Raw genomic sequence first — 7459 nt, 5'->3', positions numbered from 1 at the left:
GAGAGAGAGAACCACACACTGTGTTGTTGTAACATTACATAACGTTCTGTCAGAACCTCCAGCACTGTGACGTCGTCGTGGATTTCTCTGTAACAACATAACACAGAGCTATTTTGTTATTGTGGCATACATTTCTGCTTTTATTTTGATAGTATAGACGGACAGGAAACATGATGGGGTAATGCAATAATTAGTTACTCTTTAAGACAAGTAATCACATTACTAATTACTCATCAGCAAAGTCTTCAAAATATTGGGGGGGGGGGGCAAAGGCCTCAGTCATAATTCGAACATGTGACCTTTGTGATCACCTCGTGTTTCGAGTTCAGTACAAGTAGAAGAAACTCCCAACATGGCCGCCAGATATTTTTACTTCTAGGTTTTCAGATATTTTACTTCCCATCGAACAGGAAGTGGTTTTGCTTCCTCAATTATTTAATGTGAGGTTTACTAGTAAAACAGGCTGAATTCTAACAAATTAGTTAGTTAACTTAAATCAGACAGCTAGATATTGATTTGCGTTTACATCGCTGTGTGTTACGTCCTCACTGTGATGCAGCTAGTGCTATAAACTAGAACCAGCGTCTACCTTCCGGGACAGAACACAATTTCTGAGCCCAACAGCATTCTGGGTCTGGGTCAGTTAGCCTAGCTGCATGGCTGATTGCTGCTTTCCATGTTGAACCGCCATGTTTCTACAGTAGCCTAGAACGGACAAACACTGGCTAGATAGGAACTTTAATGTTTTTTTCGTGAGTTTTGTGGCCACTGTAGTTTCTCCTGTGTGAACCCAAACCAATTTGTTTTACATACGTTGCCTCAATTACGCTGGGTACGTAACCAAACCGTTTCAAAATGTTAACCACATTATTTTGAAAGTCTAACCAGAGTACGCATATTCATTGTCGATCTCTGCGCATCCATGATAATACCTACCTTCAGGTGTGATGGTGATACTGGTATCATATGAAACTAGATGGACTATTGGTACCAACCATGTGATGCTAGCATGTCAGCAAGGAGGCTAAACAATAACAGGCGCAGTTTTGTTGCAGTGAGAGCGTTGTTTGTAGGAAATGAGCACATGGTTGCGTGTGTTGTGCAAACTTTGACCTCCTAGTGGTGCTACATGAGAGTATCACCGGAGTCTTATGAATATGAATGACTGTACAACATTTTATCTTCATCCGTTTGATAGTTGTTGTTTTTTCTGTCTGAATCGAAATGGCACACCACCTCGCTAACATGCTACCAGATGCTAACTGTAGCTACGTAGCATCAGAACTTACTGGAACCAATTCTTTCTTCTTCGTCAGAGGTTATTTTAGAGACATCTCAATTCGCTGAAGTAGCAAAGGTTTATTGGTCACTGAAGTCTTTTTGGTATCTGTGAAAGGAGTCTCATCCTCGCTTCCTCCTCACGTCTCAGTTGGGAGGGACTAGGAGGCGAGGAGGTGAGGAAAGGAAACAAGGATGTACAAACTAAGGACTGAAGAGGAAAGCTCCTCTGGTTGGATGTTAGCTAACGTTCAGTTAAACACAAACACGTCCAGTTTCTCTTTGACCTGATGTTATTGTTAAAAGAGAAACGTTGAGTTTCCTCCTCAGACTTTGGTTGTGAAGTTGTTGCGGTTCCACCCAGAACCGGATTGAGTCCACAGAACATTTATATTTGCTCTCTGCGAGGTTGAGTGTTTCTGTGCAGGCTGAATGATCTGAGTGTGTGCTGTCGGCAGAATATTAATGAGCTCAGTGTGATCTGTCAGACATACAGAGCAGCTCACACTGCCACTGCTGATCTGCACCAAACCTCCAGCAAAAACTTCACAATTCTTCCCCACGAGGACGAGTCACTAACACAAACTGCTCATTTCAACTTACTGTTACAGCGTGAACAGCGCCTGTCCTCACAGCCTCCGTTCGGATGAAATGAACCCTTTAACAGAGAATGAATGTGTTTCAGAAAAGATCGACAGAAGGATGCAAACAGGAGAAAGAGTACTGACCTATGCCCTGTATATACAGCATGACGTCTGTCCTTTATCCTGACAGCAACAATCACTGTTTTTCAACCAATTTTCTCTTTTTCTTTACAGATATTTTACATTCAGTTTTCCCATTTCACAAATCAAAGAGAACTTTTAAAGTGTCAGGAAGACAAAGACAACACTTAAATAGAATAAAAAGTAGAAATACTCGTCCCTCTTTACTCAGTAAAAGTGAAAAAGTACCGGCTCAGAAATGTACTAAAAGTAAAGTACTGTGTTGGTATTTTCTGAAGGACATTTCTACGACTGTTTCTGTGCAAAGCTAACTGACCCCTCAAACAGGGTCGACTCCCTCTCTGGTTGTTGATCCTCCAGGATTTCACTGCTTTTTGTGGTATTGTTGGGCCTAAAATTCCTCATTTCACAGCAGCTTTTCTACAGAATTTCTAATGTTTTTGGAAATTGTTTTGCATTGAATTTGGGGGAGAAAAGCCCAAAATAGTATAATTCATTAAAAAACAAAGGAACCTGGTTCCAGGAGAATAAAATCAGTGGTAGTTTTGTGCAGGAAATGACACTGATTGCAGTGGATTACACTAGTTCAATCTGCAAAAAAGTTATAATTATGAGATAATAACTCAATACATATAATAGTTCAAAATGTACAAAACCAAAATAAATAGTTTGTTAATTTAAACTCATTTTCTGTTTGTTATCTGACAGGTTTGTGATGTTTTACTGCCTGAAACTTCTTAAATAACTACTGAATAAATACATTTCTATATATTTAACGTCTGCAGTGGGTTCAGCTGTTTATAATAGAAACTGAGTGTGCTCATAAACATTATATTTATTTAAAATTGTGTTATTTTACTGTTTAAATCATATTTATGTGCGTTATATCCTCCTTTACAGCTTGTCTTAATGCCTCTTTATGTCACTGTAAGTTGTTGCTGTTGTAAAAAGGTGCTGTGCTGATGAACTCACTGTGTGTGATCAGCAGCTCACTGATTTATGACTCAGGTTTTAAAAGAAATTGGAGTCAATATAAATTCAGTCTGACACTGGCCAGAGGCCAGTGGGGGGAGGAAGAGGAGGAGGAGGAGGGTGTGAAGTGGTCGTGCAGCAGAATTATGAGCTGACTGTAATCTGCAGACTGGTTTGAAATACAGGACGTTCGAAAAGTGTGACAATAACTTTGGTTACCTGGCTGAGAGGCTGCAGGTGTTCAGCTCTTCCTCTAACAGCTCGCTGTGGCTGCTCTTCTTCATCCATTCCCCCCTGACATATTTACAACTGGTCCACTGTCAGAAAATGTCCAGAATAACCGTTTGTTCTCTCGTTTTGTAGACATTTTAGATCAATGACAGTGGTCAGCATTGCATATGTCAACTTTTCTTTCCACAGTTAAATGCTTTTAGGTGCAGTGAGTATGATTTAACTCTTAATGATGAGATAATAATTCACAATTACTAGATAATAACTGATAATTATGAGATAATAACTCATTAAATGCTTTAAAAGGTGCAGTGTGTAGGATTTAATGGCCTGTAGGGATGGGACGATATGAAAATTTGTGGTGTGACATCATGATGATGTCGTGGCGCTCAGGTGTCAGTATCGGGGGAGTCTTCAGGCCGACACAACAGTCAGATATTGATCAGTCACTTAGTGTTCCCTCTCTGATCGATCAGACAGACAGAAGCTCTGCAGCTCTTCAGTAATACTTCATCTACTGACAGACGTTAACGTAAAATTACTGAGAACATTCAGATAAAGAAAAACACGACATATTCAAACACTGTAACGAAAGTAACGTTAATCTACATTGAGTTATAGTTTTCTTTTTTGTCACTGAAAAAGGTCATTAGAGAATATCTAAAGTACGGCTGCCACCAACTAAAGATTGTCCAATCGACTAGTTGCTGATCGTTTCCGATATTACTGTATTGATTATAATCTGTATAATCTGTTAAACACTAACAGAAACAGCAGTAATGAGTCTGAATGTGTCAGAACAACCAACAAGGAGACTGAACCTTTAGTTCATTTATTCCAACACAGTGTAACATCACACAGCTCTGGTTGGTTCACACACGGAATACTTCCAACTTCCACTGAACTAATGATTAATGAAATAACTGATCGATACGATGGATGATGTTTAACGTTAACAGTTCTTGACTAATTAATTGGCTACAAACTGGCTCCTCTTCTTCCCTCTTCCTCTACCTGTCGCTGCCTGAACCCGCTGGGTCTTCATCCCAGAGGTCAGCAGTCCTGGTCGGAGCGCTGGACATCCAGCCGGCCTCCGTTGTCCACCCCCGATCCTGGTCTCTGCTCTTCGAGCCCCGCTCTTCTGGCGCGATTTTAATATTTAGGGTTTAATCTGTTACAAACAGACGATCCACAGGAAGTGAACATTTCTGTGACTTCCTGTTTGCTGCTGTCTCTCAGGGTGAGACCAACGGGAGGCAGATGGTTGTTGAACTCAGACACTGAGACACTTTAAAAGCTGTTGTGATGCAATTTTGTTAATATATATACTATATATCGGTAGGATCACACATTATGATCTATCTGTCTATGAATCTTTGAGGTTTTCGCTTCCTGTCTGACTGTCAATCTAAGTGAAGCCCTCAGTATCTTTACTCTCACTTTTAAATGCAGAGGGTTTCAGTTTGCTTTCAGAAAGAACTATGATATATTGATAGATAATATTACTGCTCTCTGCTTTAACATTTTATTTCTGACATTTCTGATGACTGTTGGGGTCTTTTTAGGACAAAATTAACCATTTTACACTGTCAGTTTAATAAATCGTGTATCAAATGTATTAGAATTCATTTCATTTCTCATAATAACTTTATTGTGTTGGGATATTTGTCAAATAATCTGCTATTAAATTTACCATAACCCTTAATTATGCAATTTATTCATTTAAATTAAATCATAAAATGTACAGGGTTTTTCAAGACTATTTTACAGATTTTTTTTCCTGTATTTTTTAAAAACAAGGAAATAGTTACAAAAATAGGCTGTGAATTTAAATGTTTAATGTTATAATAAAATACAATTCTATCAGTGTATAAAGCCTTGGTAAACTGTCCAAAAAACAGTTTTTATCAGTATAAAATTGTTTATCTACCAGTTCTCATAAATTTAAACATCAATTAAAATAATACAATCCAATAATAAAAGCATCCTGCTGTCAAAGTGTAAGTCCTGATTATTTGTATTATCAGCAGAGTTCACCTGGATTTATAGATCATTGTTTTACACTGTAAATATCTTTAATTAAACATTAAAAAGACAAAAATACACAAGATTTTATGCAAAATTAAAGCTACTGTATTTTAATTGTAGAAAATTACTGTATTTTATAAGTCAGTTATTTACTGATTTTTTTTTTGTTTTAATGCCTCTTTATGTCACTGTGAGTTGTTGTTATTAAAAGGTAAAAAGTCAGTCATTTACAGTATTTACAGATGCCGAAATATTAGTTGTTTAATAAGTGTCATTTAATTTAAATGATACAATATTAACTCCTAATTATAAAAAACATGATGATTTCTAAATACAAACTCTATTAACAAGCAAGACACATCTTTAATTGTCAGTTAATTAACTGTTTTCTCAATTAATCGATTTCATGTCGGTAAACAATAAAACAAAATAAATCTCAGTTGAGGTCTTGACAAAGAGATTCAGTTTCCTGCGATAGAAAACAGAAAATCTGCGTCGTTTATTGGAGTGTTTGATTGATCAGCGTCTCATTAACGTTAATGTTCACGCAGCCGTCGTACGGTTGATGTTTGCTGTTTGATTTGTGATTTGAGATGCAGAACTCCCCCCTGTTAAGATTTTATTGGACTAATTGCAGAGATGATGGCGAGCAGGTAATCGCACGCTGAGCAATCTCTCAGGAGTCCCGGCGGTTTCCGGTGAAACGGCGTCCTGATGCTGCTGATTGATGAAGGCCCATTCGGGAGGAAGCTGAAGGCTAATGGAGCAGCAGCAGCTAATTTATGACAACATTAACACAAAGGGGGGGTGAGGGGGTAATAAGAGACAGGAAACTGCTGCTGATGGTGATGAAGAGGAGGATGATCATAAGGGTTTCAGTAATGATTGACAGGAGGTCCTTCCAGAGAAACACTCATCAACTGTCTCACATTAGCCACTGTAGCTCCTTTACCTCCAACATGCTACCAACTGATCAGAAATTTAAGGTTTTTTTAGGCCATACAATGAAAATAAATTATTTATCTGTACAGTTTGTGCAGGAACAAACATACATTTTAGAGAAGAAGCAATAAAAAAACAGAATAATTTGAGTTAAAACAGTAAAACCTTTGTGTCTAACAGCTTTACTGAGAAGAAATCTGGAAATATTCGGATAAAGAACAAAAGTAAAAATGTACCAGCATATAAAAGCTACTCAGGTCAACACAGAACCAGTTTCACTTCACTGCTTTTCTCTCTCTGTGTTTATTTTCAGAGTGTTTAAGAAAGCCAGTCCTAATGGAAAGGTGAGTCCTCTTTTTCTTCAACCTGCTGAAAAACCTGGCTTACATTAAAGTATGTGACCTCCTGGAAGTGTAGACACCAAGCAAACGTACCAAAAAACACAACAGCCGAACAAAATAAGTAAAATAATCTGTAAATTTAAGGGGTTTTTCACATTTATTTTTTATTTTTTTATTTTTTATTATTAAATATTTGGAAATATTAATAAAATTACAAAAATATTCTGTGAATTTACATGTCTAATGTAAAATAACATGAACAATCTGTAACTGTTAATAATCCTAAAATTACTGCTTATTTAAAGAGATTTTTTTATTTTTTTTTTACTTAAAAAGATTAAAGCTAAAACTTGTATTTTAATTATAATTACTGTATTTTTAAGAGCGCCTCTGCGATATTACTGTTTTTTTTTTTTTTACAAGAAAAAGCTGATTGTTGATTCTGATTGGCTGATCTGACCGCTGTGTTCCTCCCTCAGCTCACCGTCTATTTGGGGAAGAGAGACTTTGTGGACCACGTGGACCTGGTGGAGCCTGTTGGTGAGATCAGTTTTTACTAATATTAATTATTGAAGGTCATATTGTTATTGGCTAGTCTTTATTTCAGTTTGGGGTTAGGTTAAAATCAGAATAAAAACCTGCTGTCCTCTGATTGTTTATCCACTCTCTGACTTTTCTTCCTGCAGACGGCGTCGTCCTGATCGACCCGGAGTACCTGAAGGAGAGGAAAGGTAAGAAATCTTTGAACGCTCCTTTCAGTCTATGTAACTTTTATTAGAAAAAACAGAGGCCCCATGGCGCTTCCCTGAGGAACTCAACAACCTTTTGAAGAGGCTGTTTTAAGGTGGTATAGCTATAGTGAGAGAATTCAGATTCAGATTCAGATTCAGAAATACTTTAATAATCCCAGAGGGAAATTATTTTCGTTACACACTCCAGATA

The 7459-nt window shown here is 37.4% G+C and overlaps 1 long non-coding RNA gene across 1 annotated transcript in view; it reads left to right on the top strand.

Annotated features, from left to right (window-relative positions):
* LOC118341618 overlaps positions 1-7248 on the top strand; it is a 7458-nt gene extending 210 nt beyond the window's left edge. Inside the window, exons 2-4 of the long non-coding RNA XR_004797442.1 lie at positions 6490-6520; positions 6997-7057; positions 7204-7248. This is a non-coding gene — a long non-coding RNA (uncharacterized LOC118341618). The remainder of the gene's footprint in view (positions 1-6489; positions 6521-6996; positions 7058-7203) is intronic.
* Positions 7249-7459: the final 211 nt, after the last annotated feature.

Source organism: Morone saxatilis, unplaced genomic scaffold, assembly GCF_004916995.1.
Source record: "Morone saxatilis isolate NCDOM2014 unplaced genomic scaffold, NCSU_SB_2.0 Contig8, whole genome shotgun sequence".
NCBI classification, from domain to species: domain Eukaryota; kingdom Metazoa; phylum Chordata; class Actinopteri; family Moronidae; genus Morone; species Morone saxatilis.
Note: the sequence above shows the minus strand (reverse complement) of the source record. Positions and strands in the feature narration are given on the sequence as shown.